Here is a 24,551-nt window from a genome sequence, read left to right as displayed (position 1 = left end):
TAATGGCATTGACTATTTTTCAATTACAGTATCGTTGCTACAACATCTACTACAACACTGGGCAGAATCCCCCATACATCCTTAGGTGTTGCCTGTTGAATATCTTATATCTAATGCAGCCTAACAGTGACCAATGGGTACGCTAACATTAAAATAGCATTAACTGATCTAGATTCCATTTACCCTAAGGTGAATCCATATGTCTAGTTCATCACTGATTATAGATCAAGTATGGTTTTATTCAAATTGAGATTAACTCAACTTGGGAAACCTAATTTAAGACCAAGTATTGTCTTAATTAGATCCATTAATAAAGACCTTTTTTATGCTCTTTTTTAGCTAGTATCCCTGAATAGGTGGTAAGCCGAAATAAAGAATTAAATTAAGTACAATTAAGACAAAATGTTATAGCAAATACACAGTAATCCACATATGTCAATCAAACATCCATTAAGATTATTTACCGCTCAACTACAATCAAATTCAGTTTATGATTTGCAATAGAAAAATAAATAAAAGAGTTTCAGCATCAAATGCATCCCCATGAATAAATTAAAAACAAGAAAAGAATAAGAATGTTAACATGAATATGTTAATAATATTGATTTTGATGATAACAAACTTTAAATGGTTCTTTGATAAAAATGTTGGAGCTATTCCTTAATAAACGAAACCCTTAATAATCATTTCATTCATTTTTCATAAAAGATGGACTTTCAAATTAGAAAAAGACTCTCTGCAAAATTTGGTTTAAAATGTAATTCTGGAAATAAACGGTAAACCGTTTTCCTTTAAATGGTAAACCGTTTTCCTTTAAACGGTTAACCGATTAATACCAGAGAGCAACATATTCCCTAAAGCTCTAACCGTTTATGAAAAACGGAAAACACAAAAGATGGGAAGGCTACTGGAACTTAACGGTGAACCGTTTATTTAAACGGTTAACCGATAACATCTAGAATCACTGATTAACAAAACCGGTTAAGGCTGAATTGTTTTGCAGGTTACTGGCAACTAACGGCAAACCGTTTACTACAAACAGTTAACCGATAACATCCAGAGATGTCACTTCATGCAAATCCTTAACTGTTTAATGTAAACGGATAACTGATGCTCATCTTGCAGGTCTCTGGAAGTTAACGGCAAAAGAGCAATCCTAAACGGCAAACCGTTTATTTAAAATTTGGCCCAACGGTAACTTTTGACCAACCTAAACGGCTAACCATTTATGGTTAACGGCGAACTGTTTTCGGACCGACATTTTGTAACGGCTAGATTTTCAGCTCCAGATATAAATAAGCTCATTCAAATTCAAAGGAAGTTGATCACAACACGACCATTGAGCTAATATTCGAGAATACAATCTTCATAGAGCTTAGAACACATTCTTGCTTCATCTATTCACATATTAAGCATTATTGTGTAAATCTTATATATATTGTGAGAGGCAAAACAATTTGTAATCTTTTACTTTGAGTGATTGTAAGTGTTGGGATACACTTGGGTTAAGAGATTAGGGATAATCTCTTGTTGTAAAGGTTTATTGACACCTTGGAAGTCAAGTGTAAGCATTCGAAGCCTTGGAGGCTTGCTTAGTGGAATCCTCAAGCCCGGAAAGCTTGGAGACGTGGACGTAGGCGAGGTTGGCCGAACCACGTAAAAATCTATGTGTTTGAATCCCTCTTCCCTAATCTTTTTATATTGTGATCAACTTAATTGTTATTGCTTTGAATTTGGATTATATTTGCATTAAGTTTTTCTTTATAAATTGAATAATTTTTAGAATCCCAATTCACCCCCCCCTCTTGGGTTGCATACTTGTATTTCAATTGGTATCAGAGCCTTGTTCTCTTGTTAAGACTGAATCGTCTAGAGTAAAAGATCCATGGCAACCCTAATTGACTCAAACTTTAGAGAAGGGCAATCTACAACTAGAACACCATTCTTTGATGGAAATGACTATGCTTATTAGAAAACTAGAATGAGAATCTACTTGCAAGCCTTAGATTATGAAATTTGGGAAGTTGTTTGTGACGGTCCATTCATGCCTATGTTTAAAGATGAAGTAGGAGATGATATTCCTAAACCATCAAGTTAATGGAGTGAGTTAGAAAAGAGAAAAATGTCTCTAAACTCTAAGGCTATGAATCCTTTATTTTGTGCCCTTGATAAGAAAGAATTCCATAGAGTATCTACTTGTGAAAGTGCACAAGAGATATGGAACAAACTTGAAGTTGTCTATGAAGAGGCAAATCAAGTAAAAGAGTCTAAAATCAGTAGATACACTCGTCAATATGAGTTGTTCCAAATGGAACAAAATGAAAATGTGTATTCTATGTATACTAGATTCACGGACATAGTGAACACCCTAGGTGCCTTAGGCAAAACCTTCTCAAATAATGAGAAAGTTAAGAAAATCATTAGGTCACTTCCAAAAGAATGGAGACCTAAAAGAACCGCCATTGAAGAGGCCAAAGATTTAAATACTTTACCTTTTGATGATTTAATTGGTTCTCTCATTTCATATGAAGAGGATTTAGCTGCAGAAAAAAGACATGAGGAGAAGAAGAAAAGCATTACTCTCAAAGCTTTAAAATATGAGAATGATGGGGAGAGTGAACTGAATGATGAAGAGCTAGCCATGCTAGCAAGGAGGTTCAGAAAATTCTTCAAGAAAACCAGAGAGCGAAGAAATTTCAGAAACTTCAAGAACCATAGGGAAAAGAAAGAGGCAATCACATGCTATGAATGAAAGAAGCCTAGACATATAAGATTGGAGTGCCCACTTATCAACAAACTCAAGAAGAAAGCAATGGTTGCAACTTGGGATGATAGTGAGGAAGAATCAAGTGATGAAGAAGGATCGCAAGAAGTATCAAACCTAGCACTCATGGCAATAGGAGTGGATGATGATCTCAATGAGGTAAGTGATCCCACTTATGATGAATTGTATGATGCTTTTAAAGATTTGCATAATGAGTTGATGAAGATTGGTAAAAAGAATGTATGTCTTAAAAAGGAAATGGCAAAGCTTAAAAATGAAAATGAATCTCTAAATGCAAGAATTGTATGCCTAGAAGCAGGGAACAAAATATTGCATGATGAAATTGCTTTATCAAATGAGAAACCTAGCATCTTACATGAGCATTTAGAATCACACATAGATGAGTTGAAAAATGAGAACCAAATGCTCAAGAAAAAGAGTAATGAATTGAATGAAATTGTTTTGAAATTTACAAATGGGCAAAAGATGTTGGATAATATGCTTAACTCACAAAAATGTGTTTTTGATAAAGGAGGACTTGGATATAAGCCTAACTTGAAGCAAAAGTATTATAAGAATTATTTTGTTAAAGCTACCTCCACAAATGATCATAAAATTGTATGTCATTTAGTTGTGTTATTGAGAACTCATGTGATGGCAAAACCTTGTTTGTTGGTAATAGATGTGGTAATGTTTATATCATTATAGAATGTGCATCTACTATTGATAAATGTTTTTCCGCATTACATGATGATAGTTGGCTATGGCATAGAAGATTAGGACATGCAAGTATGGATTTGATTTCGAAAATTTCAAAAAATGATTTAGTTAAAGGTCTTCCGAAAATTGGTTTTCAAAAGGATAAGATTTGTGAAGCTTGTCAATTTGGAAAACAAATCAAAACCTCTTTCAAAAACAAAAACCATATCTCTACTTCAAAACCACTTGAACTCCTTCACTTAGATCTATTTGGGCCATCTAGATATGCTAGTCTAAATGGCAAGTATTATGCATTTGTAATAGTGGATGATTTTTCTAGATATACATGGGTATTATTCTTAGCCAATAAGGATGATGCACTTGATGCTTTTAAAGTGCTTTATAAGAAATTACAAAATGAAAAAGGGCATGATATTATATGCATTAGGAGTGATCATGGAGGAGAATTTGAAAATCATGCATTTCAGAACTTTTGCAATAATCTTGGCATTGAGCATCAATTTTCATCACCTAGGACTGCACAACAAAATGTAGTTGTTGAGAGAAAGAATAGGTCTATTCAAGAAATGGCTAGGACCATGTTAAATGAAAATACTTTACCTAAATATTTTTGGGCAGAAGCCGTCAACACCGCTTGCTATGTTTTAAATCGGGTGTTGATTAGACCTCATCTCAACAAAACTCCCTATGAGCTTTGGAAAGATAGAAAACCCAACATTGGTTATTTCAAAGTTTTTGGATGCAAATGTTTTATTTTAAACACAAAAGATAATCTTGGTAAATTTGATCCAAAATCTGATGTTGGCATCTTTCTTGGGTATTCAAACTCAAGCAAAGCTTATAGAGTTTATAATAAAAGAACTTTAGTTGTGGAAGAATCCATGCATGTTACATTTGATGAGTCTAACCCCTCCTCTGTAGAGAAAGGAGTTGCTAATGATGATGCATATGGAGATTTACAAGAAGAATCATCAAAAGAGATTCAAGAAAATGCATCACAAGAAAATTAAGAGGATAGACAAGAAAAGCAAATAAATACGGAGATGGAGCAATAAGAAGGTATTTCCAAACACTCCCCAAGGAGTGGAGGTATGTCTCTTCTCATCCTATAGATGTAATTTTAGGAGATCCCTCACGAGGTGTTACAACTAGATCATCACTTAGAAATACTTGTGAGCATAATGCATTTATCTCTCAAATTGAACCCAAATCCTTTGCGGATGCGGAAAATGATGAATCTTGGATTATGGCAATGTAAGAGGAGTTAAATCAATTTGAAAGAAACAATGTGTGGGAATTAGTTCCTAAACTGGAACATCAATCTGTCATAGGCACTAAATGGGTATTTAGAAATAAAATAGATGAATCCAGGGTGGTTGTAAGAAATAAAGTTAGATTAGTGGCTCAAGGTTACAACCAAGGAGAAGGAATTGATTTTGATGAAACTTTTGCACCTGTAGCAAGGTTAGAATCCATTAGGATGTTGTTAGCATATGCATGTCATAAGGATTTTATTTTATATCAAATGGATGTCAATAGTGCTTTCTTAAATGGATATATTATGGAGGAAGTTTATGTGAAACAACCTCCTGGTTTTGAAAATGAAAAATTTCCAAATCATGTTTATAAGTTGCTTAAAGCCTTGTATGGATTAAAACAAGCACCTAGAGCATGGTATGATAGACTTAAAAATTTCTTACTAGAAAATGATTTTTCTATGGGTAAAGCGGATACTACTCTATTTGTTAAGCATAAGAACCAAGACATGCTTATTGTTTAAATTTATGTTGATGATATTATTTTTGGTTCTACTAATGAGTTGTTGTGTAAAGAATTTTCATTGTGTATGAGCAAAAAATTTGAGATGAGTATGATGGGAGAGTTGAAGTACTTCCTTGGACTTCAAATCAAACAAAACGAGGAAGGAATTTTCATAAATCAAGCCAAGTACATAAAATATCTACTCAAACGATTCGGCATTGATGACTCAAAGACCAAGAATACACCAATGAGCACAACAACCAAGCTGGACAAAGATGAAAAAGGCAAAGAAGTGGATATCAAAATTTATCGAGGTATGATCGGATCCCTACTTTATTTGACTGCAAGTAGACCCGATATCATGTTTAGTGTATGTTTGTGTGCAAGATTTCAGTCATGTCCCAAGGAATCTCATTTGCTTGCTGTTAAAAGAATTTTTCGTTATTTGAGTGGAACCATAGATATTGGCCTTTGGTATCCTGGGGGAACTCATATAGATTTAACATGTTATTCAGATGCTGACTTTGCCGGTTATAAAGTGGATAGGAAGAGCACTAGTGGTACTTGCTATATTCTAGGACACTCTCTTGTTTTATGGTTTAGCAAGAAACAAAATTCTGTCACACTTTCAACTACCGAGGCTAAATATATAGCTGCCGGAAGTTGTTGTGCACAAGCACTTTGGATGAAACAAACACTTAGAGATTATGGCATTTATCTTGAACAAATTCCTATTAAGTATGATAATACTAGTGCTATAAATCTCTTAAAGAATCCCATTCAACACTCTAGAACCGAGCATATAGAAATTAGACATCATTTCTTGAGAGATCATGTTCAAAAGGGAGATATTGCATTAGAGTTTTTTTCTACGGAAAAACAACTTGCCGATATTTTCACAAAACCACTTTGCGAAGAACAATTTTCAAAAATTCGGCATGAACTTGGGATGATGAAATTTTCGCATTAATGTCTCTATTCATGCTATTGAGTGTACTGAATTGATTGACTTAGTTGTGATCAAATATTTATGAAATGCTTGAGCTTGATAGTCAAATGATGAATTTACCTTGTTAATTCTTGATTATATGAATTAAATTGGTTGAAAACACGTTCATGAATCATGCATTAAAATGGCTCATTAAATATTTTCAGATCAATTAAATGATCTTGGAATATATTATTTGCTGGCAAAAAAAAATTAAATCAAATGTGCAAAATTACAGATAAAATAAACGGATAACCGTTTCCAATAAACGGTGAACCGTTTTATTCTAGAAACGAGATTATGTGTCTGTCCGTTTACTCTTTCACCGTTTGCTACAATCGGTGAACCGTTTGAAAACAGAGAGTCATCTAACAATTACTCCTTAGCCGTTAAGCACTTAGGCTTTCACCGTTGCCCTTTCTTTAGCCTCTGGAAGTTACCCCTTAACCGTTTAAATAAACGGTTAACTGTTTTCACGATTATAAAATTGTTCAAAGGTTTTTCTTCTCCTTCTCCAATTACCCTTTCACCGCTTTTGCCATTGTTGCGCAGCCGAAGGTTTCTCTGCCCTCAAACCCTCATTTTTCTTGCTTTTCTTGCCAGATCAAACCTTCAAAATCATTTCTTATCACCTTTAGAACAATTTCACCGATTCAAAACTTCAAATCAAGCCCAAAATTCAAAAATCCCAAATCTAAACCCTAACTGCCGCGGGTCGGGTTTCTTCGTTTTTACTCTGATTCTTCCCCTTCTTCAACCAAATTGAGCATCCAACTCACATCCTCTATTCATTCTTTAGTCAATCATCGATTAATTTTCTTTGCCTCACATCTCTCCCGCATTTTTTCACACTTCATTGTGTCTCTCCATGGCTGAACCCCCTCGGAGAAATCTCAGGCATAAATCCGTGCCTCTAAGGAATCCTTTCCCACCACGGGAAGTCTCTGAATTTGCAAGGATTCACTTCCCCACACCTTCCTTGGCCAAATGGTTCGAAGAACGCTTCGATAGTCGAAAGGTACTTGACTCCTTCTTTGTTAACATTGATGATTTCCGTAATTTAGTTGTTTGTGGTAGAAGCATTCGGGATATGCTTCAGCCTTGGGAGCCTGCCATTGACCTTGATGACCGAGTTTATCCAAATTTAGTGCGAGTCTTTTATTCAAACATGGAAATCTCCGATACTCGCCCAAATAGGATAGTCACTCAAGTCAGCCGTGTGCCAATAGAGTTTGATGATGCAGATCTAGCTGACTTTCTTGGTATCTCTTGTGAGGGGTTTGATATTTACACCTCTAGGAAAGCCCTTTCCTTTGACAGTTTTCGTCATACTAATGGCGTTCGCAATATATGTCGTCGTCGAGACTTGTCTGATGAGATTTGTTTGCTTTCTTTTCGGTCTCAACTTTTACCCCTTCAAATCCGCATTCTTCACACTATTTTACAGCACATAGTGACACCTAGAAAGGGTCACTTGGATGAGGTTACAAGGTTGGACATTGCCCTACTAGATAGCCTACTTACAGACCGTCCCATTAACCTTGGGTATATTATTGTGCGACACATGTTGAGTACTCCCGCGGTCAATCACCGCTTGCTTCCTTATGGCAGTATCATTACTAAGATACTGCGACACTTTGAGGTGCCTCTTCTTGATACTGGACACATGAAGACTAGACGGATTGGTCCCGAGGCCATGACTAGTATCGGTTTCTCTAGGAAGAATGGAGAGTGGATAAAGACAAGCAACTCCAAAAACCGGGATACCTTGATTGCTCCAGAGGACGATCGGATGCTCAATGATATCTATCCTCCCGATCAGCTTCCTGACTTTAGATTAGGAGCTCATCCTTATCCTCCGCATCACCGTTTTGTCCCTCGGCCTCCAGCTGACTTAGACTCTGAGGAGCGTGCGATGGATGCTGACATTCCCTCCTCTTCCGAGTCGCCTCTTGCTCCTGAGCCATCTGCTGTTCCTGAGCAGCCATCTGCCTCTATGCCGCCTCCAGCTCCCGTTCAGCCCCCTGCTTCAGACGTTGTGCAGCAGTTGATTACTGATGTTCACCGGATTTCGAAGTGTCGGCAGCTGATTCTTGACCGGTTGGACACTGTTTCTCGTGACTACCAGCAGCTACGTTCTGACTTTCAGACTTTCCAGCAGCAGGGCATTGATCAGCAGCTTGAGCTTATTGCTGGACAGCGCACTCTTCTCCGTTATTTAGGCTATGATCCGGGGAGCACATCTTCTCCGCCTCCATAGTTTCTGGGTTCTGGTTTCGCAGATACATCTCATATTTTGGTTGTTTGCATGTTGCCATTTATATTTTTATATACATTGTTTCCTCTATATGCTCTTTCTGGATTTTGATGACATGTTTCTGATGTTCTTGATGATTGGATGACTTGGTTATTAGTTTGTGGTTTATTGGATATTGAAGTGTTGGTTTGTTTGTTCATGGAGTTGTTGGGTTGTTGAAAGATGAAGTTGGTGTTAATCTATTTTGGAAGTGTTTTAATCTCATTTTGTATTAGTGGTTTTGCTCATTTTAAGGGGAAACTCTGCCAAAATTTTCGCTCACCAAAACCGGGTAACTTCCTTAAAGGATTTGCGTCTTTCCTCTCTCTCTCTCTTTTCTTTTTGATGATGAAGGGGGAGATAATTGGGAGATTATTTAAATTATTTAAAATGAATTTAAAAATGTTTTCTTGAGCAAAAATCTTTTTAATTGGACATTTCTTAATTTGGCTATACATTTAGGGGAAGCACATATTAAGGGGGAGCTAAATATTGAATGAAGTTTGTCATCATCAAAAAGGAGGAGATTGTTAACATGAATATGTTAATAATATTGATTTTGATGATAACAAACTTTAAATGGTTCTTTGATAAAAATGTTGGAGCTATTCCTTAATAAACAAAACCATTAATAATCATTTCATTCATTTTTCATAAAAGATGGACTTTCAAATTAGAAAAAGACTCTCTGTAAAATTTGGTTTAAAATGTAATTCTAGAAATAAACAGTAAACCGTTTTCCTTTAAACGGTTAACCGATTAATACCGGAGAGCAACATATTGCCTAAAGCTCTAACCGTTTATGAAAAACGAAAAACACAAAAGATGGGAAGGCTTCTGGAACTTAACGATGAACCGTTTATTTAAACAGTTAACTGATAACATCCAGAATCACTGATTAACAAAACCGGTTAAGGCTGAATTGTTTTGCAGGTTACTGGCAACTAACGGCGAACCATTTACTACAAACGGTTAACCGATAACATCCAGAGAAGTCACTTCATGCAAATCCTTAACCGTTTAATGTAAACGGATAACTGATGCTCATCTTGCAGGTCTCTAGAAGTTAACGGCGAAAAGGTAATCCTAAACGGCAAACCGTTTATTTGAAATTTGGCCCAACGGTAACTTTTGACCAACCTAAACGGCTAACCATTTATGGTTAACGGCGAACCGTTTTCGGACCGACATTTTGTAACGGCTAGATTTTCAGCTCCAGATATAAATAAGCTCATTCAAATTCAAAGGAAGTTGATCACAACACGACTATTGAGCTAATATTCGAGAATACAATCTTCATGGAGCTTAGAACACATTCTTGCTTCATCTATTCACATATTAAGCATCATTGTGTAAATCTTATATATATTGTGAGAGGCAAAACAATTTATAATCTTTTACTTTGAGTGATTGTAAGTGTTGGGATACACTTGGGTTAAGAGATTGGGGATAATCTCTTGTTGTAAAGGTTTATTGACACCTTGGAAGTCAAGTGTAAGCATTCGAAGCCTTGGAGGCTTGCTTAGTGGAATCCTCAAGCCCGGAAAGCTTGGAGACGTGGACGTAGGCGAGGTTGGCCAAACCACGTAAAAATCTCTGTGTTTGAATCCCTCTTCCCTAATCTTTTTATATTGTGATTAACTTAATTGTTATTGCTTTGAATTTGGATTATATTTGCATTAAGTTTTTCTTTATAAATTGAATAATTTTTAGAATCCCAATTCACCCCCCCTCTTGGGTTGCATACTTGTATTTCAAAGAAGACTGATTTTCGATTGATCTTTGCAATTTCTCCTCTAGTACATCCTTCAATCTATCTCTTGATTTATGTTTTCCTTATTGTTTCTTTACGGTATCTCCCTTGGGTGATGGCTCTCTCTTTTCTTTTTATGTGTGCTCCTTTTAGAACTCAGAATTAGGGCAACCGGAAGTATATGGCGCGTATCTTCCACTTTTAAAAACTTTAGAACACAATGTTTTAGTTGATACACACAAATCCAATCTGTCGTTGCTCCAGAATTACTATAGCAACTATGATACAGCAATGGTGTTACAACAACATCTTCACTGTTTCTTACTTGTTTCAATTATTCTGTAGCCAAGTTCTTTCATTGTCTTTGCAAGTCTTTTGCAGCACCATTCATTCTTTAAAACTTGAGCTTTTAGTGACCTACAATTATGCATATAATCTAAGCATAAATTATTCTAAAATAAACTAAATTTATTAAAAGTAAACTAAAATAGATGTTTATGCAAAATATAGATAAAATACAATAAAAACGTGTCATTTGCTCTCTATGTATTACTGATTTAAGGTCATGATAACTCTCATTTTATAGAGTTATTACCACCTCATACTTAATCCATCACATGTCCTCAATTAAGGGCAACAACACCAACACTTCAATCACACAATCATGCAACAAACAACTTAGCTCTGTCATCAAGTTTGTAAGGAATGTTCAACCCTCAGATCACACTCTTAATTATGCAAAATTACCATCACAGTTCAGTTCTAAACTTAGGCCTTATCCAGTCAAAAGTGTGTTTGTGTGTCGCTTTGATCAAGTTTCTGAGGTGTTGCAGCATTGCACAAACATTATATATAAGTCAGAAGTAAAACATAAATACATTTACATATGGGGAAGTAGAAGTTTCAAATAGGCTCAAACTGTGCTACAACAATTTTTTTATATATATTTATTTGGTATAGCAATGCTCGTATCTTTTGTTCCCATTTTACTCAAGTTTGCATATGAGGTGCATACTCAGCCTTGGTTACTCAGCAACTTAAGCCATTGGAGCAAACTTTATTTCATAGCAAACAAAGTTTATGATAAATCTCTATAAATTCCCCTCCCCCCCCCCCTCCAAACTTGAGATATTTTCTACTCTTTTTTGGTTTTTCTGGCTCTGCTACAATATACTCATAAAATTCAATCAAAGTCTAAATGTTGAGACATAATTTTAACCTTTATCTATAACCATTCCTACTTGGTGAAATACTAACTAAGCAAACCAAAAGGGGGGTGAATTGAGTTTCTAAAACTTATGCAATGCTTGAACAAAACTTAATGCAAATCTTAAACAAGTTCAAAACAATAATAAATAAACCAATCAAAATGTAAAGTGATAAGGGAAGAGAGATTCAAACACAAAGATTTTTATGTGGTTCGGTCAATCTCGCCTTCATCCACGCCTCCAAGCTCACTGAGCTTGAGGATTCCACTATCCAAGCCCCCAAGGCTTCAAGAAATTTTACAATTGACTTCACAGGCATCAATTTACAACAAGAGATTATCCCAAATCTCTTAACTCAAGTGTTTCCCACACTCACACTTTCTCAAATACAAGATTTTTCTCACAAACAATCTATGTGTGTACAAATATATGCCCAAGGTGTGATTTAAAGAATGAATGAACAAATTAAACTGATTAGTGTTAAAAATTGTAGGTTTATTAAGGGTTAAAAATGTTATTTTGTTTTATTAATGTAATTTATATTTGTAATTGTGTAACATATTGTGAATTTCTAATTATTTTTCTAAATATTTGATTTTGTGTATTTTTGTGTGTTTATTAGATAAAAATAATAATTTCATGCAATTTAAGGCTCCAAACTAATGCATGGATGTCAAATTTGGATTCCGGAAGTCCGAGAAATTATGTCATTGTTGAGGAAGATCCAAGACTTTTGTTGTAATTTTTTACGTTTTTACCACGGTAAATGTGGTAATTGTAAAATTATAAGTTTTATCATATTAGGTATGGTAATTGTTAGTGGAATGTGTTGGATATGCTTGAGTGGATAAGCTTGAGTGGATAAGTTAGGTTTATGTTTTATTAGTGGGATTATTAGTAGGACAAATGTAAGGTTAAGATGTAATTAGTTTTTTTTTTTTGTGTGGTGTGGATTTACCATGTAGTAGTATAAATAGAGGGGGGGTGAACACACCTCAATAAAATTAGTTTTATTTCAATTTTCAAATTCCATTTTTAATTATGTGTTTTTCAAATTTAGTAATTCCTTTATAAAAAAATGTTTAGCTAAATATTAATAGTTAGCGGAATGTGAAACTCTTAAGAAATAAATATGATTTAATGAAATTCTATTTTTAAAATTAAATTATTTTCTATTTAATTTTATACATATTTTGTATTATGAGATTTTGATTTATTGTAGATAAATAAGGGAGTTTGGCACAATAAATTCTTTTTATCTAAATATAAGGTATGGTAAAATGGTATTTTGACTTATTGTAGACAAATTAAAGTTTGGCACAATGAATACTTAATCCATCATAAAATTAAAGGGAAAATAATAATAATTTATATAATTAATCTTTTGGGCAATAAATCTAAAAAATAGCAAAAAGAATTTATTAAGTTTTATTTACTACTAAGAGTGAATCCACAACCCTAACTAATTCAATTTCATAGTTTTATTTAAATTAGGTTGTTTATATTTAAGTTTTATTTTCAAATTTTAGATAAAATAAAATAAACAAATTAAATATTTTCTCTGTGGATCGACCTCGAACTCACCGAGATACATTATAACTAGGCACTCTTATACTTGAGAATAAATCAAACACTTTTAAGTCGTGTCATAAAGCTCAAGAAATATTGTATTCTTAATAATATGCTCTCTGGTATTCATTGGATTAACTTTGATTTGGATCTAATGCAGTGTTTTTATAGTTGGAGCTGAAAACTAGCCGTTATTGACTTTTTGTACACAGTCGGATCGATGTCACTATAAGAATATTGGTCTTTAGCGACAAAACTATTTTCGTTGATGAAAGTACTTTTGACCGATGAAAAAGAACTTTTTTCGCTAAAGTCATACTAGAAAAAATAATACTTAACTATTACATATAGCGACCAAAAATTAGTTTCGCCGCCAAAAAATTAAGCAGCTAAAAATATGTTGGTGCCAAAACCTTTAGCAATGAAAATTTAATCTAATGCGACAAATAGTTTTCGTCGCTAAAAATAGTTTTAGCGACAAATAGTTTTCGTCGCTAAAAATAGTTTTAGCGACAAAATTTTTTCGTCGCCCAAAGTAGTTTTAGTGACGAAATTTATTCGTCGCTAAAGCTATTTTTAGCAACGAAGTATATTTTTGTCCCCAAACAAGCTCCTTTGGCATACAAAGAGTTTTAGTGACGAAATGTTTCGTCGCTAAAGCTATTTTTAGCAACGGAGTATATTTTCGTCGCCAAAATAAGCTCTTTTGGCATACAAAGAGTTTTAGCGATGAATATATTTCGTCACTAAAATAATTTTTAGCTACGAATAAATTTTGTCGCAGAGACTTTCTGATATGCCAAAAAAACATGTTTTAGCGACGAATATATTCATCGCTAAAACTCTTTGTATGCCAAAAGAGCTTGTTTTGTTGACGAAAATATACTTCGTCGCTAAAAATAGCTTTAGCGACAAAAACATTTCGTCACTAAAACTCTTTGTATGCCAAAAGAGTTTTAGCGATGAAATTTGAAAATTCGACGCCAAAGACCTAACGCAACGCTCCTATGGCGACAAAAATTTTTTTGTCGCTATAACCTTTAGCGATGAAAATTGCATGTTTTAGCAACAAAACGGTTCGTCGCTAAAGCCCTTTTTTGTTGTAGTGTGTTAAGCCTTATTGGATTGCCATTTTGACTTGAGCAAGTTATCGTTGTGCTATGATTTCAAATTGTCAGATCACCATTTTGCCAGATGTCGAATCACCGTTAGTTTCCAAAAACTAAACTCCAATTTTGTTCGATGTCAGTTAGCCATTTTGCTACAGTGACATTATTTTCCAAAACTATAGTTTTCCCCAAACTTTCTATAATTATACTATACTCAAAACTTCATAAAACTTTACAAATAGGTCAGTTTCAAAGATTTCTAAAACTTTTTGAAATTATACTATGACCCAAAATTTTTTTAAATATTTGAAATAGGTTCATTTCTAGAATTTCAAAACAATACTGGTTGATTTCAAAGTTTTCAGAAGGGAAATTATTATTCGTATACCATAAATTTGTAGTTTTATAAAAAATACTATAACACTTTAAGGATGTATCAATCGTCCACCCTAAATTGACAAAAGTTATCTACCGACTACTAAATCGTTAGCTGCCATTTGAAAGTTGGCGATTTTACCTTGAAAATTATCATTTGTATACCCTTAAAATCTCTTATTATCACTTACATACCCTTAAATTATCACTTGTATCATATGAAAAGATCAAATTACCCCTTTGATGTCATCATATTTAAACAGGAACTAACGGTTTGGTGGACGACAGATACATTTTGTCGATTTAGGATGGACGACTGATATACCTTGAAAGTGTTATAGTAAATTTGATAACGAAGTAAACTAAGAGTATACAATTGATAATTTCCCTTCTCAAACCTTTTTCAATTTAAACCATTAACTTGAAAATAACCAATTTCATAAAATCATTTTTCCATTAAGTATAAAATCTTTATATTATGAAAATAATGATTTATTTAAAATGTATGAAAAATAATTTGAGCTTTTAAAAGCTTAATCATTCTTAATTTTATTTGTTATCATCAAAATCAACATTATGCATACATAAATGTTAACACTTGACAGTCACAAATACTAAATGACACTCAATTTATTTTCATTAAGTTTTCCAATCTATACACAAATACTAGATAACAGAGCTACACACAATATACATAACACACAACACTAGTACTCACAGACACATTACACCATCGCAACCCCCTCAAATTTGAGAGGTGATGTGTCCTCACAAGGACACAAAATAAAACAAGCCACATATGCATACACTAGCAAGAAAGAAATGCAAAATAAACAATTTAAAATAAAAGAAAAGTTTTAGGAATTGGAAAATTAAATTGGGCTGGCAGGAAATACTCCCTTGTTGTTAGATATTCTACAGCAGCTACTACTGAAAAAAGGTTCACTTCTTCTTAGTTGCACTTTGCAAACCTTCCTTAGGTGAACCTTGTGTTATGGCAGCTAACTGCTTCTTTTTCTGACTTTGCGTTAGACTGATTGTTAGGATTCCAACAAGTTCAATAGCTACAACCTGAGTTGGTCTTGTTCGCTTATGCTCTGGCTCTTCTGGTGTTGTAGCACCTCCAGAGGTTTGTGCCCTTTTTCGCTTATTGGATATCCTGGGATCTATGATAAGAGATTTGGTTGGAGTTTATTGTGTAGCAGTTGGAGCAGGTTTTGCTAGAACAGGTTCCTTAGGAGTGATACTGGTAATGAGGTCTCTTAGGCTACTTATTACCTCTTCTGTTCTAGCAACTTTGTTAATAGCTTGCTCAATAGTTGCATCCACGTCATCTTCCCACTTTGATTCTAACTATTTTTCTTCTAAAATTTTCTCTTTTCCTTTGCTAGAAGAAGTCACCTTTAGGAGTTCTGCCTCTCTTTCCTCCTCCTCCATATCTCTTTCTTTTTCCTCTTCCTCTTTTGAGTCTTCTATTTTTGCTTCAGTATGTTCTGCTTCTTTTTGCTCTAGCTGTTGATCTTCCTCAGATTCTCCTTCCCTCTCCTTTCCTGCTGTAATTCCTTTACTTCCTTATACTGCAGCCACTTCCTCTGCCTCTCTAAAATTGAACTGTTGCAACAACGAGTCTAGAAAATATGCATCTTTACTCTTCATGTACAGAACAAATTGGTACTTTTGGGCTTCTAGATGCTGAGTAGGTCCAAAATCTCATATTCTCTTCTATCTAGGCTTGGACGCATGCCTACACTACCTCACTTAGCGCTTAAAGCATATTCTCGATCCCTGTAGCCTGTGTTGTCCTTGCTGTAGTAGGGCATTCTAGAGTTGCTGCAGTTGTAGACTCTCTAGCAATTCTCTTCACTGTCCTCAGAGTAATGGCTTTTTCATTCTTTATTCTCTCGTCATTGTCCTTAAATTGAACTCCCAAGGCCTCACATATTCCCGTGATAAGAGAAGGGAATATCAATGCAATGGATTTTTGCTTTTTCATAGCACAATCTCTAATTTCCCTCTCAGTGACTTTGCCTACATCTATCACTAAACCATTAACTATGGCATAGAGGAAGATGAGCCTATCTTTTGAAACTGTGGCGGTGAGGGGCAAGGGTAATTGGCATCAATCGAGATTTGAAGAACTTAACCCACACTTTAGTAATAGGTTTCAAATCAATTTTGTTAATCACATGCCCTTCTTCGTTCATTCATGCACTACCCAGGATATTTAGGGTTTTGAACACTTCCCCCCATTTTTTAACGGTCATATTCTCAACAAATTGACTGTGCTCATATTCTATAGTAGTGGGTAAATCATAAAAGACATTAATAACTCTAGAGTCTAAAGGAACTTAGACTTGCCTTATAAAAATATTGCGTTGATCCTACTGTGTTAGAGTAAAAACAACCGGAACAATTGGATCTTGAGAGTGAGAACAAAATTTCACCCATCATTGCCTTACTACAGTAGTATAGATGCTGCTCATTACTCCCATGAATTGCTTGGAGAAGATAAAGCTCTTTTCCTCTAAGAGTTTCCTTGGCTCGATAAATTCCTCAAATTTGTCTTCGACCTTGTGGCAATGGAAGCGTGAAGGGTCCTTTAGTCGAGCAGCTCTTGTCTTGAACTTTGACATTGCTAGAGTAGACTGAAAAGAATTATATGGTGCCTAAAAGAGAAGTCAATCGTAAAAAGAATTATAAATAATGGCGAGAGTTGTTGACGGGAAGAAAAATAATTGTGGTGAGAGTAAAAGACACTACAGTAAATCCCTAATTTATAGCTAGAAATAAAACAGAAAAAGGAGGTAATTAATAGGATAAATTGGAAAGAATATTTGAAATTTAAAAAAAATCAATTTTAAAAACGAAAATATATTTTTCGCAGTTATTTAGGGATTGCACCATATTTCCTTATCTATAACTTTGCTCTGCTAACACCAGCCTGGCAAAATCACTCCCAACGGTAAAATTTTTCTCAATTTTGTCATTGCAACAGTAAAAATTACTGCTACAGCAATTAATCTAGTACTGCAGCACTAGCGATAGATTTCTTTGTTGGATTAGAACAACTTTCCGACTATCATTTTGTATGGAATGCTGCAACAACTCGTGTTAGTTTTCTTAGTCCTTTTTTAAATGTATGTGCTGCAATAAAATAAAAGAGAAAAGGAAATTAAATAAGCAATTCAAAATGAAAAAAATCGTAAGGAAAAGCATGCAAAATTTGACTTAATGTTGAAGGAAAAATTGAAATAACTCCCATAAATCATTGGGTTGCCTCCTAATTAGCACTTGATTTTAGATCGTTCAGCCTGACCATCCTTGATTGCTCATGTTGTGTCCCTTAAGAACATGTCCTCCCTTGGGTAAGTCACAACAGTTCCCATGTATTGCTTCACTCTATGCCTATTAACCTTGAATTCTTGACCTGTTCTTTCATCTAAGAGTTCTACAGCCCCATGATGATATATTTTGACAAGCTTGAAAGGTCCTGACCATCCAGATTTCAATTTTCCACAAAAAAGCCTTAATCTTGAGTTATAAAGCAAAACTTGAGTGCCTGGAATGAGTTCTCTTTATTGGATTCTTTGGTCATGCCATTGTTTGGTCTTCTCTTTATAAATCCTTGCATTTTCATAGGAGAATAGCCTGAACTCTTTCCAAAGTTGTAATTTTCTTTACTCTGCTGCAGCAACCATGTCCATATTCAATTGCTTGACTATCCAATATGCTTTGGGTCTAACTATAATGGCAAGTGACAAGCTTTTCCATAAACAATTATATACGATGACATGCTAGTTGGAGTTTTATAGGATGTTCTATAAGCCCATAAGGAGTCATTTAATCCAAGCGACCAATCTTTTATGTTTGGGCTTACAACTTTCTTCAAAATTTTGTTTATCTCCCTGTTGGATACCTCTGCCTGTCCACTTGTTTACTTGATTCCATACTTGGCCAATGCTTCAGCAAATGTTTTGTTACAAAAATATATTCCTTTATTACTAATAATGGCTCTTAGAGTGCTAAATCTTAAGAAAATATTCTTTTGTAGGAACTTCACTACTTCCTTGGCATCATTAGTTGGTAACGCAACAGCTTCCACCTATTTTGAAACATAATCAACAACCACTAGGATTTATAGGTTGCCGAAAGAGGGTGGGAATGGTCCCATAAAATCTATCCCCCATACATTAAAAAGTTCCACTTCCAAGATGTTAGTGAGTGGCATCTCAAACTCATAAGCATTTTTAAAAATAGAGGGCCATTAGTAACCTAATTGTAAGACTTTTACGGCTACAGCACGACATGATTGCAGGATGTCTGAAATTTCTTCATCTAGTACACATCTTTCTGATCATATTGTCTAAACACATCTTGTACAAATAAGGCTCATCCTATTGGTAACTCTTTACATCATGAATAAACCTCTTTTTTGCTGGTAATTCAAATCTGGTGGTAATAGTCCACTCACCAAATAGTTAGCAAAATCTGCATACCAAGGGAATCCCAATTGCTGTAGCATCTGATAGTGTTGTAGCATTAAAAATTATTCATCAGGAAATGTTTCTGTGATATCCTGCTTGGTCAGAGTACTTTCATCTGCTTCCAGCCTTGAAAGATGGTCTGCTACTTAATTCTTAGTGTCTTTTCTGTCCTTGATCTCCAAGTCAAACTCTTGTAGCAACAGGATCCAGCTAATCAACGTTGGTTTGACATCCTTCTTTGAAATCAAATATTTTATAACTGAGTGTTCTGTATAAACAGTCACGTTGCTACCAACCAAATAAGCTCTGAATTTATTAAATGCAAGAACAACTGCCAGCAACTCTTTTTCAGTGGTAGTATAATTTAATTATGCATCAGCTAAAGTCTAGCTGGCATAATAAATGGAATGAAAAATCTTGCCTTTCCTTTGTCCTAGTATTGCTCCAACAGAGTGATCACTGGCATTACACATCAATTCAAAAGGTATACTCCAATCTAGTGCTATAATAACTCGTGTTGTAACAAAAGTTTTCTTCAACTCAACAAAAGCCTTTAAACAATCTTCATCAAACCTGAAAGGTCTGTCATGTTCTAACTGAAATACAAGTTATGAAACCCAAGAGGGGGGTGAATTGGTATTTTAAAACTTATCCTAACCAAACCACACAACAATCCAATCTAATGCCTTAATAAATTCAAAAACAATAAGTTCAATAAAATCACAATAACAAATGAGTAAGGGAAAAGAAAAACAAACACACGAATTTTTACATGGTTCGGCAATCCTCGCCTACGTCCATGACTCCAAGCGATCCAAGCTTGAGAATTTCACTATCCAAGGCTTCAAATGCTTACAATCGATTTCCAAGGTGTCAATGAACCTTTACAATAAAGAGATTATCTCCAAATCTCTTTACTCAAGTGTCTCACACACTTAAACACTCACAAATTTGATGAGGAAATGAAAATTACAACAAAAACTCTCTTTAAGAGTAGATATACAACAAAGATTATTCAATGTATAATGATTTGCGAAATGATAGCTCAATATATGTTGTGTGCTTTTTGTTTTTGCTTGCCAGAGAGCTTGAAAATGAATTGGATTTGAATTTATATAGTTTGAGCCCAAAAACTAGTCGTTATGTGTTTTTTGATAATAATCGGCTTGCCACTTTCAAAATCCGGTTAGCCGCTTTTATGTTACTGTTATAGCAAAAATTTGAATTTTAGAACATCTGGTATATCGCTTTCGAAATCTAGATAACTGCTTTCATTCTAGTAAGCTACTGCCCAAAATCCGGTCTATTGCTTGTCAAATCCAGTTAGCCGCTTGCTACAGTGACTGCTACAGTGAACTATTTTCTAAAATTATAGTTTTACTTAAAAACTTTATATAACTGTGTTATGACCCAAAATATTATGAAATTTTTTAAATAGGTCCAATTTCAGAGTTTCTAAATAATGCTTTGTTAATCCCAAAACTTTTTGAAATTATAATATGGCCCAAAATATGTGAAATTATAGAATGACCCAAATTATTTAAATATTTTTAAATAGGTCCAAATCTGAAATTCAAAATAATATTTATTAAAATCAAAGATGACAAAATCCTTTTATTTTAGTCCATATCTTGAAAAACACTCTAATAACATAAAAATCATTTTCTTATTGTAAAAGCACAATGGTAAATATTTATTTATCCAAAACAGGTGGTTTGTTATCATCAAAATCAATATTTATAGCCCTATAGGCTAACACCAGCAATATACATAAAGGTTTAGTTATTTTTTAAAAGTCTTTAATGAACCTTCTGTAGAACCCAGCATGACCTAGGAAACTCCTACTTCACTTTACTAAAATAGGTGGTGGAAGTTTATCAATCACCTCTATTTTTGCCTTATCAACCTCTATTCCCTTTCTAGAGACTCTATGGCCTAAGACTATCCCTTCATGTACCATAAAATGGCATTTTTCCCAGTTCAATACTAAGTTGGTCTTTTCATAACTCTCAAGCACATTTTCTAGGTTATGAACAGTCATTATATGATTCTCCTAAAACTAAAAAATCATCCATGAATACCTCAAATGTGTGGTCAACTATATCTAAAAAAATAGACATCAAACACCTCTGAAAATTTGTTGGAGCATTGCATAGCTCAAAAGGCAACCTTCTGAAAGCAAATGTTCCATAAGGACAAGTGAATGTTGTCTTCTCCTGATCCTCTAGTGCTATAGCAATCTGGCCGTAGCCTGAGTATCCATCCAAGAAATAGTAGTATTCTTTTTTAGCAAGTCCATCCAGCATCTGATTTATAAAAGACAATATGAAGTGATCCTTCCTTGTGTCTTTTTTAGCTTCTTATAATCCATACAAACTCTCAATCCAGTCATTGTTCTTGTGGGAATGAGCTCGTTCTTCTCACTTGCTAAAGCAGTTACTTCGCCTTTCTTTAGTACACATTGTACTGGACTTAACGATGAGCTTTCTTATATTGGGTAAATAATTCTAGCATCAAGCCACTTAATGATCTCCTTCTTCACAACTTCCTTCATGATAGGATTCAATCTTCTTTGTTGCTCTACCAAGTTGTTGTAGCAGTCCTCCAAAGAATCTTGTGCATGCGTTTGGATAGACTGATTCTTTTGATATCTGTCATGGTCCATCCAATAGCCTTTTTACATCTCCTTAATACATCCACTAAGCTCTTTTCTTGATTTACATTCAAAAAAGATAAAATGATTATTGTCATCAAGGTAAATATATTTTAAATATGAAGGTAAAAGTTTTAATTCTAGAGCAAGAGGTGACTCAATAGAAGGAACAAACAATTGTCCTTCCCTGTTCAATAGGTCTAAGGATTCAAAAGATCTGTCAGCCCTCACGGGTTGCTTCTTTTCTAACTATGCTATGTTAATTCCTTCAAGATCTTCATCTTCGAGTTCTTCAAATGTTACAACATTGATTGCCTCTTTGCTGCAGCAACTGTTTAACCTCTCTGTCACATTAAAGTCCACCGCACTAATAAGATTACAATCCTCAACCTCTTCAGGACTCTTCATAGCATCCGGCATATTGAATGTAACTTACTGGTCATTTACCCACAATGTTAACTCTCATTTTTGCACATCAACTAGAGTCTTTCCCGTGGCTAAGAAAGGTCTTCCTAAAATGATTGACACTTCTTTGTCTGCCTCAAAGTCCAACACTATGAAACCCACTAGAAAAAATAAATTTATCCATCTTTACCAACACATCTTCAATCTTCCCTTCTAGATAAGCGTGAGATCTGTCAGCAAGTTGTAAAGTCACAGTTGTTGGCCTAACTTCTCTAACTCCTAATTACTTGAACATTGATAAAGGCATAAGATTGACGTTTGCCCCCAAATTACAAAGTACTTGTCTTGCTTTTGCTTTTGAAATCTTTGAGTGAAGGGTGGTAGATCTCTAAACTGCTCTGTTGCAGTAGGTTGTGCAAGCTGTTTCTCTTTTTCCATGTTTTGAACTAATGTGATTAGTACTGCAGCATCTTCACCAACCAGTGTTGGATTATTATTCTCTGCTGATGTTGTAGCTTGGCTATTTACATCAATGGGCTGGAAAGTGGGTTGTTGCGACTCTTCTTCAATTTGAGTTTCCTCTTGGCTTGAAATGGGTTCCACTCTTTTTTTTGATATACCAACAGGAATATGAACATCATTTCCAGACCTTAAGTTAATCACCTTGCAATGCTATTTTCCTTCTCTTCTCAGATCCTCTGTATTACTAGATAAATTGTCCTAAGGTCTATTACTTAATGTTGTATCTAGCTGTTCTATTTAATTCTCCAAGTTTCTTAAAGACACAGCTTGGCTCTGAACAACTGCTTTATTCGTCACAATGTATTTCTTAAGCAGAGTTTCAAGAGAACTGAGTTAATCATTGCTGGTGTTTCTTTACCTTTGATTTTGCGGGTGAAATCCAAGTGGTTGAGCAGGCCTATTTTGTCCACTGGTTTCTGCAGTATGCTAATTTTGATTACTTCATAAAAAGTTTAGGTGTTGTTTCCATCAAGGGTTGTAAGTGTTTGAATATGGATTGTTCTGGTTTTGTCTATTAAAGTTACCCACATAATTGACCGAGGCTAGATTTCCAAGCCAATTGTCAAATAAGTACCCTTCTCCACAATAAACACAAGATATTTCTAGTAACTTGGTTGACAGTTACTAGAGCAGTGGTCATAGCCTTCTCCATATTTGTTAATGTGGTTACTTGGGCTGATAATGTTGTCAAGGCATCTACATTATGGACTCCTACTGTTCCTCTTGCTCCAGCTTGCCTGGTTGATGGCCATTGATAGTTATTGTTGGCTATCCTCTTCAAAATTTCATAAGCCTTATTGTAAGACCAAGATAGTAAGGCCCCATTTACTGAAGTGTCCACCATTAATCTAGTGCTTGGGTTAAGACCATTATAGAAAGTTTCCAACTGTAAACAACAAGGAATACCAAGATGAGGATATCTCCTAAGTAACTCCTTGAATCTTTCATATGCATCATACAAAATCTTATCTTCAAGTTGATAGAAATATGTTATCTCATTCGTCAATTTTGTATTTTGGTCAGTGGGAAGTATTTCATAAAAAATTTGTCAGGTAAGTCATTCCATGTTGTAATGGAGTCAAGTGGTAAAGAATTGAACCATACTCTTGCTTGATCCCTTAAAGAAAATGAGACAAATTTGAGCCTCAATGCTTTCTGTGATGCTCCAATAATCTTGAAAACATCACTTACTTTAAAAAATAGCTTAAGGTGTAGATGAGGAACTTCATATGACAGCCCATTGAATTGCCTCATTGTTTGAAGCATCTGAAACATCACAGGTTTAAGCTCAAAATTATCAGTTTGCACTTCAAGTCTAACTATTCCAGAGTTTATGACTTGAGGGGTCAACACTGCATAATCTATAATGGCTCTGTCTCTATCATCCGCCATATAAATAATGTTGTTATTCCCTGGTTGTCCATAAATAATCTGCCCATTCTGACCTTCTTAACCTCCTTCTGCATTCACTGGTTCTATTCTTCCTTGAGAGTTCAAATTCCCAATAACTTGTAAATCATCGATTGCTACAGCAACTGTTGAATTTCTTTGCTCTTTTCTAAATCTCCTTGCAGTTCTTTCAATTTCTGGATCAAACTGGAATTCAACAGGTTTATATTTGTGCATGCAAGAGCTGCCGGTCAACAAAATAAACAAATTAAAATAAAATCAAAATTTAGCACCGTTTAAGATTAATTTCACAAATCACAACGAACAATCAATCCCCGGCAACGGCGCCAAAAACTTGGCGCGCGATTTCCATTGATATGGGTGTCAATGTGCAAGTGTACACAACAAGTAATATAATATGAGTATTCAGATCGTCTCCGCAAGGATTATTGTTATCATACGTGCTACAACAATCTTAACAGTGCAGTTTTGTTCTAATTAAAATAAGACACTTTATGAAACTAATAAACTAATTAAAATAAAAATGCTAATAAG

General features: G+C 34.7%; 1 non-coding gene across 1 annotated transcript; it reads left to right on the top strand.

Annotated features, from left to right (window-relative positions):
• Positions 1-23,509: 23,509 nt before the first annotated feature.
• Positions 23,510-23,616, top strand: LOC127902932 (small nucleolar RNA R71). Its single transcript, XR_008055571.1, has one exon. It is a non-coding gene; the product is annotated as a small nucleolar RNA R71 (small nucleolar RNA).
• The last annotated feature ends 935 nt before the right edge of the window (positions 23,617-24,551 follow it).

The sequence above is a fragment of the Citrus sinensis genome, chromosome 5 (genome assembly GCF_022201045.2).
Source record: "Citrus sinensis cultivar Valencia sweet orange chromosome 5, DVS_A1.0, whole genome shotgun sequence".
Classification (NCBI taxonomy): Eukaryota; Viridiplantae; Streptophyta; class Magnoliopsida; order Sapindales; family Rutaceae; genus Citrus; species Citrus sinensis.
The sequence above is the reverse complement of the archived record's forward strand: the minus strand, read 5'-3'. Positions and strand labels throughout refer to the sequence as shown.